The sequence below is a fragment of the Urocitellus parryii genome, chromosome 2 (genome assembly GCF_045843805.1).
Source record: "Urocitellus parryii isolate mUroPar1 chromosome 2, mUroPar1.hap1, whole genome shotgun sequence".
Lineage (NCBI taxonomy): Eukaryota > Metazoa > Chordata > Mammalia > Rodentia > Sciuridae > Urocitellus > Urocitellus parryii.
This window is the reverse complement of record NC_135532.1, coordinates 155939568-155952453: the sequence shown is the minus strand read 5'-3', so window position 1 is coordinate 155952453 and position 12886 is coordinate 155939568. Positions and strand designations below refer to the sequence as shown.

Genomic DNA, 12886 nt, shown 5'->3' with positions numbered 1-12886 from the left:
ATGGTGAGTGAAAGTGGAAGGCATGAAATATATTTTCTCTTTCTCTGTGTGTGTGTATGTGCGTATTTGTGTGTGTGTGTGTGTGTATCTGCTACAATACAGTCTACAGAATTCAGATATGCTAAGACTCCATAACTTGTAGCCCTATACTTTTTTGTCTTTCCTGCACTAAAAGTCACATAAAAGTTGTCCTAAAAGTAAAAACAGTTTAACTGTAAAGAAAATTTATCAATTCCTCATTGAAGTTCTGTCTCAAAGAATTTTTAGTAGGAAGACAATTACTGTCACAAATATGGCTTGTTACTGGAGAACTAAAAGTTGAGTCTCCCTGGGGAATGAGATAGAACCATGTTGTTGGCTTTTTCCTTCTGAAGTGTTTGTTCCCATTTAAAATAATCACAGCACTTTATGTTTTCTTGGTATTTGCCAATAGGGCAACAATAGAAGTCTCTTCCATGGTTTGGTCCATTATTAGCAACAACAAGTCTCTTAGATCTTCCGCCACACTTGCATAAGTGAGGTGTCATTTTCCCACTCTTCCAAGGCTCCTGTAGATTCACTGTAGAATTTAATATCAAGGGGAGCAACCTTCTGACAAGAACTTTTTCCTGGGGAGCAATCAGATGATGCTGGCTTTTCTTCATGAAGAGTGAAGGTTTTTTTTTTTGCTGGTGGGAAAACTTGGGGACTAGATGAATTCCTTTTAGAGACACCTAAAGAAAGAGGATGTTTCCCCAAAACTGAAGGATGAGATGCATTGGCATTAACGCTGTTAAAGGCACATAATTTGCGTTCAGGTAACTTAAAGGCAGACGCATCTGAACCTGGATATTTAGCTTCTTTTACATTATAAATCGTAGTGTGAGGACTCTCCTACACAATGGACTTAGTGGTCTCCAACTCCTGAAAAGTTTTCTTGATGCCTCCAAAATTTTCATGACTCAGCACTTCTGTCTCTTTTAAAACCATTATTCTTTCTCCAGAATTAAGTGAAGTCTCTACATTTGTGTCACTAACAGGAAGTAGACTATCTATATTTTCCTCAGGTTGAGATGCTGGCAGTAAAACTATGTCTTCCCATTCAGCCAACATAGGCAAACAGTCAAGAGTAGAACTCATTTCCATTTCAGAAACATGATTAACAGAAGGAATGGTAGTAGAGACAAGTACCAATTATGAATTAAATGTTGAAGACTTAGATTTGGTATTAACTACAAGATTTTTTTTTTTTTTTTTTTTTTGCTTCTGCACATAGAGAGATGAATTTAGGCTGGGAGACTGCAACTGTCCCAAAGATATAGAGGGCTTAGTATTAAAAACAAATAAGCAACTTTCGACATTATGAGGACCAGCTTTTATACTGTTCTTTACTTGTAACTTATCCTTTACTATTATAGGGGAATTCACACAAAGTAAATTCATTTAAACTTTTTCATGAGCACTTATTGTATTTTTAGGCTCTCTATCATGTATATTGAAACCCTGGATGCTAGTGTTGCAGGCAGATGTTTCTTCTTGATTTGTATTCAAATTTCTGGCCAGAATATTGGGATTCTTCTTTATGAGAACCTATGATTCCATAGACAAATCCAACAGCTTTAGAAATCCTGCATTTATACTTTCTTGTTGAAGTGGTAGAGGCGATCCCCCACTCACTGTCTTGACAGGGTCACAGTGAGAAAAAGTGTTGGCAAAGCCGCTCTCCCACTGTCTTGACAGGGTCACAGTGAGGATGAATGCTGGCAAAGCCACGCTGGTTGGTGGGAAACCGAAACCATGAGACCCTTTTTTATGTAATTGGGACTTTGCATTTTCATGCTTATGTTTCTCACAGGAGGCATGAGTATGTTAAATGCCAAACAAATTAAATTTCAGATGGCTAGAACAGAACAGGTAGTTCATGCCTTGGAGGCCGTTCTACCATCCCTCAGCATATCAAGGACAAAGTAAAAGGCTATTCTTCTATCTTAGTACATTGTGGACAAACCTAATAACGGACAACAATCATCCTCTGAAAGGACATGAGAACTAGTGCACATTGACTGAAAAACAAACTCTTTGAGAACTAGTGTACCTTGACTGAGAAACAAAGAAACTCTTTGAGAAAGCAGCTCAACCAGTTTTATGAGAATAAATTTAGGAATCAATTAAAATAGCTTTGTAAGACACAGTTTTAGAATAATGTTAGAAATATTATTTTATTTAGATTCTTAAGTTTAGAAATTCTTAAGTCTTTAGTTGTATAGGTTTCTGATATGTTTTAAGGATGATTCATAAACTTTAGGATATTTTAAATATAAGACTTAAAGGGACTTTTTTAGATGGGAATTTTAGATTAAAAATTAAGTACAAGTGTACTTTAAGTTAATGATTAGTTAGGAGACAGAGTCTGGTTACGTAGTTTGGCATTAGTTAATAAGAAAATAACATATCTTGGGAAAAATAGTAAATCTTGGGAAAATCTGAAGGATGTAAATTGGTAACATGTTTTATTGATGATTCTGTACTTTTGATGATTGTATGGCTGGGGGTCATATTCTGGAAGGATGTAGATTGGTGTGCTCTCAATCATGGTTAAGGAAATGTCATGTCTTGGCAAAGTTTTAAATTATATAATCAATGAAGTATTGTGAATCTATAATGATGAGAAAAATTGTAATAAAAGGGGGACCCAGAGAAAGCAGCTTTAGCTCTCTCTCTGAAGATTGCTCAAACGGAACGACTCCTGTCTCATCTTTTCGCCGACGCCACTCATCCTTCAGGATTCCCTGGACCCCTCCGGGGCAGGACCCGGCATTGAAGGACCTTGTAATTTTCATTAGGCACCCATCTCTGATCATTTTCCAAGCAAGAAGAGCAGTATTGCGAGAATCATCCAACCCAGAATTCTATTCCCACTTCCTGCATGGCACCGCTTAGTCCTTTTGGCTTTCTTCTATAGAAAATCTTGTAAGTTGCTCTGAGATCAATCCAGGAATTTAAGAACATGGGTTTTAACAGTTGTTTTCTTTTACACTCATACTCCAGGCAAACCCCCAAGTCCCAGTCTGACCAAGTAACAAAATGCACACAATTTTGCTGCAGAAGTAGAAGGCTCTGAAACTCCAGTAGCAAAAATAATTTTCTTCTCTTGCTGAATCTTATGAACCCATTACAGAATTGAGATAAGCAAATCTTCAGAGGGGCTCCTTCATCAACTTGAACCTGTTTTATACCTGTCAGCTCCATGCAAAATTCTGAAAGAACTGGATGTTCTTGAGGCTGAACATAAGCATGGAATTCACAATCAATCTCTCCAATGAATGTGTTCAGCAATACTGCTGGAAATTAAATTATTTTCCTGGCTATTGTGGTGTTTCCCATCATTCCAGCAGGTGGAATCAAAATCAATCACAATTAAGCAGTCATACAATGGATTTGGTTCTTCCTAGTTTCTCATTTGCTGGTGCAATTGATTTTCTCCTAATGAATCCAAGCTGCCGCACCACGCGCTTGGTTGCCATCCCCAACACTCCGGGTTCTCCAAAGTCCAGCTGCCAGAAGTCCATGCAGGGCCTTTCTAATTAAGAAATGGAATTCTCCCAGACTCCTAGGTGGGCCCTGGGAGCTCTCCTCTGCAACACAAGGTGGGGCTCTTTTCCAAACTGTCAGGATACATGCTGTGTCTACCCACACTGTGAGAATGGTTACTTTCCCATTCCCGTATACATTTCTTCCGATTGCACATATTTTATTTTAGCTTTTTCACTGCTGTCACTAAAAGGATTGATAAGCACAATTACAGAGGAGGAAAAGTTTATTTCAGGGCTTATGGTTTCAAAGGTCTTAATCCATAGAAGGATGGCTTCATTCCTTGGGGTTCGAGGTGAGTCAGAACTTCATGGTGGAAAAGTGTGGCAGAGGAAACCAGGTCACATGATGATCAGAAAGCAGAGAGGTTCTACTCTCCAGATACAAAGTATGTCCCCTAGAGCCTTGCCCCAGTTAACCACTTCCTCCAGCCACACTCACCTGTCTTCAGTCACCACTTAGGGATTAATTCACTGATTAGGTTAAGGATATGACTCAGTCATTTCTCCTCCATATATTCTTTCATTGTCTCTCATATGAACTTTTGGGGGACACCACATCTGAACCATAACACATTTCTTTCATTATTGAGCATGCACATTTAATCTTTCCTTTTTAGGGACCCTCTCCCATATAGTGGAAATACCCCCACCTGCTTTCTAGATTGAGATGCAGCTGTTGAGATGAATATCTTGGTCAGGGATTGTAGGCCCAAAGCAGAAGCATATTACTAGTCAAGGAGGGATTTTTGGCACAGGTTTTGTGCAACAGCTGCTGTATTTTCAGTTTTGACCTTGGCAGACCTTTTCTTAGATGAGCTTTGCCAAAAATTATGGCTCATTTGCCATATTTTTCTCTTCCCTCAATTAGAAAAGAAGGAAGGGTTGAGAGCTACAGTGGGGTCAATATGGAGTTGAACCTCTAGCAAATGACACTCTTTCCTTATGAACATCCAGAATTTGGGAGATATTTGCGTATCCCTCCACTTCATTACATTTGTATGTGTACATGTATGTACGTAGTAAATCAGTCATTTCTTTCAATAGCAGATACCAAGAAATTGATGGTCTGTGAAGGTTTGCTTATGTGTGAAGAGATTTTTGGTCAAGTGAAATATATCGATATGTGCTCTTTTGAGATCCTATATTTATTTCTTTTTTTAAAATTTCTTATATCCAAGATTAAAAAAAACAATCATTCCATACCAGTTGATTATAAAAATAAGAATTGATGATGTCTGGGACTAAAAGTTCCCATTACTTTTTGTTGCCATTCATTGTTTTGAAACTAACTAACTGCCTGGGTCATAGTTTCAGTGGTCTTATTTCCCTGAACCTCCTTGCATGCCAGGATCTCTCCTCTAATGCACTTTCCCCATTACTATTGAAGAAATAGAGATCAAGATATGATTTTGAACTTGTCATATTTTCCTGTTTTCAAACTCCTTGTGGTTCCTAATTTCCTACAGAATAAATTTCCTCCTCTTTATGTCCATATAAAAGGAGAGCCCTTCATCCTAATGAGGCAGGACGATTGACCCAAATTAAAATCTTACACTGAAAGTTTTTTTTTTTCTTTCTGTCTGCCTGACTGGAAGGCCCAGTCATGCTTTGATGCCCATACATTCTGTGTTGCCTCGAGCTTTGAGTACCCTAACATTAGTCGACACCAATGAGTTGTTTTGAACCCAAGCAATTCTTTTGTTTTAAGCAACAAGTACAGGACAACACAGGTTAACAAACACATTAAACCATCCCATTATGGGAATAAGAAATTAAAATTGAGTCAGAGAAAGAGAGCAATTAAGGGGGACTCTCCAATGAAAGTTTAGTTTTTCAGCAAAACAGTATAAAAGAGAGAGAGAGAGAAAGAGCCTAGAGAGAGAGAGAGAAAGAGCCAACACTGTAACTTCCTTCCTGACTGCTGTATGCTGAGGGAGGTTTTTCTTGCTCCTAATAAATCTGTTGCTTAATTCGCACCCTCCTTAGTCTGCAAATTTCATTCTTGTGGTATGTGAGACGAGCCCTCCAGCGCTCACTGGACCCTGTGTTACACCAGTGTGAAGCTCCAGCTTTCCATCCTGCAGTACCACTTTATCACCTCCTCCCCACCTCTTTGTCATCCTTTCTCCCAGGGGCCCAAAATTCTAATTAAATACTCTTTTGGGAACTTATGGTTCACTGTTATGCTTCTGAGAGCTCCTTGTGGTATTTGCATCAGATATTACCTTTAAATTCCCTTCTCGCCCTTATTCTTCATAGAAAATTCATACTCATCCTTCAGGATTCAACTCAAAGAATTCCTCATTATGAGATGCTTGAGTTAATTGTGTGTTTGTCTTGCCAGCTTATTGTGCACTCTTCATGGACAAGATAGTAAGTCATTCATCATTTCTATTGTGGTGTTGTGAGACCAGGAAGAGGATCAGGAGGCTCTCTTATGTGACTGCCTCTGAAACACTGATTTTCCTTTTTGGCTGTTATTATCCCAGCTTGTTGTTGTTGCTTCTGGACCCAGCAAATGTGGGTGGGGGTCTCCACAGCCCCAGCGTGGATGCATTCAGACCCAAGCTGCCCACTCAGGTAGCACTTGCCCTTGAGAGATTCTTTCTAATTCCCTGACTAACACATACTAGATGTCTACACATATGCTCATTTTCTCTGGGAGTAAGCTCTGCCCTGCCTCACACTGGCCCATAATTGACCAGGAGACTCAACTGTCATGTCCGTTGCATGGCTCAAATGTGTGCACTAAAGGCAGTTGCTCCGTGCAGGTTCCTGACCTCTTTACTCATCGGTTGATCTCCTTGCCCCTCTCTCTAATTAAATAATTCGCTTATCCTCATAATAACCCTAAGCCTACATGCAATTATTATACCAATTTTATACATGAGGAAACTGAGGCACAGAGAGGTAGGAATTCAAAAGCACTAAGATACCCGAGCAGTCTGGCACCAGGGTCAATGTTTTCAACCCACTGTACTGTACTGGGTTGAGAACATTATTACTACTGTTCTCTGTAGTCTTAAGTTAGAAAATGAATTAATATTTTTATTGCCTACAACAAGCCAGCTTACATATATAAATATAGATATATAAATAGATTTGAGTATATTAATTGAATCATTGAATCACTGGGATTCATGATGGAGCCATGGTTGAAATCCTCATTTGACAACTCTAAAGTAAATGATGTTTTAACTAAATATAACTGCTTTTTTAGTTTATATTCCAAAAGTAATTTGTAAAGATTTGTTTGTGAAGAAAATGTAACTTTATAAATATATTCATGACAGGTGGCTGGTGAAAAGGTGAGTGATTTTGGCTCTGAAAGTTTCTGCTGTGCAATGACATTTTGTTTTATTTTTTCAACTCATATTATCAAATGCCTGACTTAAAAAAAGTCAAAATGAGATGGAAAATTCAAAATTTTATTCCAGTGACTGAGTCCCATTGTGATAAGTAGACCAGAGTAAATAAATTGAACCTTGTGTATTCAGCACCTCAATTATTAAATGTATGTACAGAAACCTGTTCTGTCAAATTATCTGTGGGGTTTGTTGCTGCTGTTGCAAATCTGAGCCTTTATCTATTTGTGCTGTGTCATCATAACTGGATTTTGCCTTTTAAACTGAACACCAAATTAACCCATTAAATATACATCACCCACCGATTCCCATATAAAATCTGAATAATGTACAGCAGTACGTGTTTTAATCATTTATTTTAATCGTGTTGCTCATTCAACAAGGTTAAAAAAAAGTTATTGAAATCCAAAGTGTCAAATCATTAAACTTGTTTCAAATAGATTATAGCTGTTAGGACCTAAATGGAAAGGGAAGAATGTATATTTTTTGCTTTTCTGCTTATTTAATAAGCCTCCCTACCTTTTTATTTTTCTTTTCACAATATTGGTAGACTGTAGATAATTTCTTTTTGTTTTATGCCTGGTTACTGTTTTTTCAGACTCACTTGCTTTGCTGGGAATCTGACACCAGCCACAGCTTGGAGACTGAAAATTCTCATTTCTCTCTTTCCGAGAGAAACTTCCTTGCTCTCATGCAGAGAGCAACAAGGGACTTTTTTGGCATGACTGGCTTTGGCCTTATGAATGAACCTTCTCCTAGCATCTGAAAGCTGGTAGCAAAATGTCAGAATCCCAAATGGGTGTGAAGAAATGCAGTCAATGAAGGAAACAAAATTCCTGGCAAGATCCAACACATGAGAGAGTCATTTAGCATCTGCTGTGACTTGTAAAACCCAAATAAAGGATTTCTTTGAGTTCTCTGGCACATTTACAACCAATGGTTTTCTGTGAATGAATACTGTGGTAACCAGATTCACTGGCTGTACTAAAGCGAACTGTTCATTTCTATCTCCATGTTGGAAGGTTATCTGGCTGGTCTATTAGCTGTGATCTCAGAGTATCAGCCAGTTGTCCTGTGTTCATTCAGTTGGGTCATTGTGCCCTGTCATTGAGACAGTTTCAGAGTTCCATCTGGACACAGGTAGAACAGATTATTTTTACCTGACTTTAGTAGTTTTTTAAACTTCCAAACTGGTAGAACAACTGATAGTGGCTTTCAAGAGACACATCTGATGTGCTTTGAGCTGGAAGCCAGATATTTCTGCTGTTGAGTTTTTGTATCATTGTGCAGGCTTCAGTATTTTCCATTATTATGCATATAATAAACTGACTTTAAAAGTTTTAGGGACAATATTTCTCTTAGGTGCATCTGAGTATTTTCAGTCTGGTACTACAAAAGAAGGAATGAATATTGATATTAAGTGACTGATTGAAGGTTGTACAGCTAGTCGTGGTTGGTCTAGAATGGAATCAACATCCCTTAGTGTTTGCTCAGCTACTGCTACTCTGTCCTTCCTGTCACACTGTTTTTTAAAGGAAGTTGAGTAAATTTAAAAATAAAATTATTGCTTGAATCTACTTAAACCATAGAACACTAATTGTTCTTAAATATCCATTATCTCTTTCTTCTTTAGTAACAGAACTCCTCATTTTAAGTTGGCAGGTAGTCACCCATAATAAAGACTAGATATCCCAGCTTCCCATTCAGTTACATGTAACTGAAATAAAATCCATTGGGACCAGGAGAAGAAACAATGTGCACAGCTAATTGGTTGCATCCTTATGGAAAAGGCATTCCCTTTATCCTTTCTCACTCACTAGAATATTTGTTCATTTTGAACCATCTTGAAGAGGGCAAAATGCTTGAGATGGTAGAGAAAATAGAAGGAACTGGAATCCCTGATACTATGGAACTGATTTGCAAGATCTAATTTGCTTGTCTAGACTTTTATGCAAGATAGAAATAAATGCTTATCTTGTTTTAATTACTGGTTTTTAGATCTCAGTTACAGCAACTGAACACACAGTGCTATTTAATAGTTTGCAAATTTTATGCTGCAAGTTAATATTTTATAACAACCAAATTTAATACAATTAATGGATATTATGCTTGTGTAAATGTCTGGTGCCTTGGAATTGAACTGTTACTATCATACATTTCATAAGAGGGCTTTCCATTTCTTCAGAGTCCTTAGGATAACTTACACAATGTGACCCCTGATGTTGCCTCTCTAACACCATCCCCCACTGTCTGTCCTGTCAGTGGGTTCTAGCCATACTGACTTGTTTGCTGCTCCTAACCTTCCCTCATGTGTCCAGTGCTCCTTCCCAGGGTAAATATAGCTTTGCTGTTTTGTTTTTACATCCCTGTACAGAATGTCACCATATGAAAATTGTCTGCCTAGTAATTTGCATATGGTGTTTTCTTTCCACAATTTTAGGTTCATGTTCAATTATCTTTTCATTAAGTCTTCCTGTGACAGCTTCAATAAATTTTGTTTGCCTGATACTTTGTATACCCTTTAATTTTAATTTTTTTCCACATCATGTATTTTATTTTTCTTCTTGCTGTTACTTCAGTATTAATTTGCTGTTACTTCAGTGTTAATTTGCTGTTACTTCACCTGTTCAGTTTTTTGCTGTGCCTACAGCACACTGGCATCTACATGTCACTGGATACATAAATACTCATTGAAAGGATGCATGGATCAACAGGGTTTTAACAATAAAAGTTGTTATGGCCTATTTAAAGATGATATATTATGCTGATAACTCACTTTGTTCTCTGAAATACCTGTTAAAGGAATATGTTGTTTCATCTAAAGTTAAAGTCTTTTTCAGTGAAGTTATAATTGATAAAAATTTCACATAATAAAAAGTAAAGCTTTTTCATTTACCAACATCACTGGATCTCATAGCAGATTATATTCTGAAATATATTTTATTATATTTTCAATCCACATATTTCCAATGTAAAAACTTCTGTGCTAAGTCTGTCTTGAATGTAAAAGTAAATGAAGAATAATACTTTCTTGTAATGTCATTAACCAAAGGCTTAACTACTATAGTGGGAGTGGATTTAGCATGTTATATTTGTGTTCCAGAAATGTCTTACTTAGATTTTGCAAATCAAATTCTATGTATCTCCTAGCTCTGAGTTCTTGGGCTAGATGAGGAATATAGGAATAGGTATTTTTTAGGATCCCTTTTTTCATTTGAGATCTCTAGGTTACATAGATCAGGCAGACTAGAAGAAGTAGGGTTGATTCCTAGTGCATGGGAGGTGGAATCAATCCATACTGCTAGGTCATTGGTTTGAACAGCAGCTCCAATTGTTGGTTTCCAACTCCATATTCCAGTCTGGAGCTCTGCCAGGGCTAGTGCTGTCCCTCTCAGCCACACTGTCTGCTGGCACACATCCAACCATAGATCTCATCTTTACATTGTTTCATACTACTAAATGTACTACTCCATCAGCACCTATTACGTTTTCCCCTAGAAAGCCTTGTTTCTACCCCTAGTATATAGTTCCTAGATTTTATCCTCTTTATTACATATAGGAAGCTATTTTTTCCAACATAATTTGTAACTCTGTTAGCTGTAAAGTGTCATCCTACCACTATCGATAGACCTAAGAACTGAAACTTCAACTCTAATTAGGACACAAGTTTAGGCAGTTTCAAAAAACCTTTCAGGCCATATTGATCTCAATGTCAGAAAAAAATCATGAAATACATTGAACTAGGTAAACAAGATTACTGGATGTTCTAGCTCATGCAATTTTCCCAGCTATTTACCTTTTGTGTACTTTGAGCTACTTTGAAGACTTATATTTAGGTAGTCATTTGATTAAATAATTCAAGTAATTTTTGCCCCAGAAATGCTAGTGAAATGTGACACGTGGAATACAATGATTATTGCCTTATAGATATTGACTAATTTTGCATTCATCTATAAATATATTTCAGAATCCCTGATTATCTATATAGTATGTAAGAACACTTTAAATTTATTTTGAGGGAGTTTTATTTCACTGGTTCCTTCACTCATTACTGAGCTTAATATAATCTTTGACGTGTTAATTTTATTTTTGTATAAGAATCATGATTTGTTATCTTTAATATTTTCTTTTATATTGGAGGTGCAATGATAATCTCTCCTTTTTATGAAGGGCCTAGGGAAAGTATATATTTTAAATGCTTGAATTGTGCATGTATTTCATTCTTTGTGCATTAGAGTAGCCTAAAATAAAACAGAAAATAAACATTAATAACAAAGGAAGATCAGTAAATCATATTTTTTCTTTTAACTCCTCATTAGTCTTTTTTTAAAATTGTAGTTGTAGATGAACAACATACTTTTATTTCATTTGTTTATTTTTATGTGCCAGAGAAAATTAAGATTTTACAGGCATAGAAGAGAACTCCATGTGGAGCATGGAAATAAGACAAACCACAGATTTTCAAATAAGTTTCTAACCTCTGTTCATATCCACTCCCTGTTTATCCAGACCTGACATTTTTGTGAAGTTCCAGTTTTAGGCTTTACTAAAACAAAGACTGGCAGTAATGCTGCATACAATCATGTTGTATTACAGTTAAGTTAGGCAAAAAAAAAAATGGTCATAAGGGACTAAAATAAGAAGAACTAATATCTGAGAAAGCTGCTATGAATAAGATGCCTAACCTGAAGGCCCAGAATGGAAAATTCAAACCTAAATAAGAGTGTGTATATATGTGGAAAGAGAGAATAAGAAGACAAGGTGGGGAAAGATTGAGGGACAAAATTGGGAGGAATAAATGTAGAAAGGTATGTTCATATAGATTTGAGCTAGAGGCTAATACTGAGAGTACAATTAGTGATAGACAATGACTACAGTCATGAACTTCATTTTCATACTAGTTAAGCAAATTATTCAAAAACACAAAAAGTACTTTGTGTGCAGAAAAAATTGCAAAAGTTACAAAATTCAGAATTTGTGCCTATTAAGAAGTATATACTAACATTTCATGTTTCAAAAGTTTGAGAAAATATAGGTTGTGAAGTACATAAATGTAATGAACAGAATATAGAAACCAGTGATTAAATGACTTTGTGAACCAAACAAGATCACAATTGCAGCACAATCACATAACTCAAGCCCTGAAATTCCAAATTGCTTTCATTCGAGCTTCTTCAGATATTCAATATACTTGCTATCCACAAAAGGACTTCAGCTTCTGATTATCCACAAAAGTGTATTTTAACATCTACTACTAATACATCCACTCCTAATTTTAAATACTTGCTCTGTATGGATAAATCAATTTTGATAATATAACAGACAAAATATTTACAAAGTTGCAAAAAATTTAAACATGAAAAGTAACACTAAAAGATTAGAATATGAAAAATAAAAAATTATTAGAAGAAAAAATGAAGTTTTGCACACAGGGGTACCTGCTGATAAAGAATTGTAATCAGAAAGACCAAGAATTTTGTATTCTAACTGGGACTACTAGAAATTTGAACTTGAATATGGTGTCAGACTTTACTATGATGAGGCCCAATGAAAGAGGTAGTACATATAAAGTTCTTATAGAATGACTAGCACAAAGGTAAGTTAGGGCCCCCAAAATTTTAGTTATATTTACTTATTCACTTAGAGGATGGTCTGATACTTTTCAGTTGTTATGCAATATTTTATATTTATATATATGCAAATTGTATTAACTAATCTTTTTTTAAAATTCTAATTAGTTATACATGACAGTGAAATGCATTTGACAAGTCATGTAAATGGAGTATAATTTCTCATTTTTCTGCTTGTACATGATGTGGAATCACATGGGTTGTGTAGTCATACATGTACATAGGGTAATGTCAGATTCATTGCACTATCCTTCCTTTCCCCATACCCCTCCCCACCTTCACTCCCTTCTATCTAATCCAAAGTAACTATTCTTCCCTA

The 12886-nt window shown here is 36.3% G+C and overlaps 1 pseudogene; it reads right to left on the bottom strand.

Annotated features, from left to right (window-relative positions):
• Positions 1 to 228: 228 nt before the first annotated feature.
• Positions 229 to 3503, bottom strand: LOC113187183 (ERI1 exoribonuclease 2-like; annotated as a pseudogene).
• Between the last annotated feature and the right edge of the window lie 9383 nt (positions 3504 to 12886).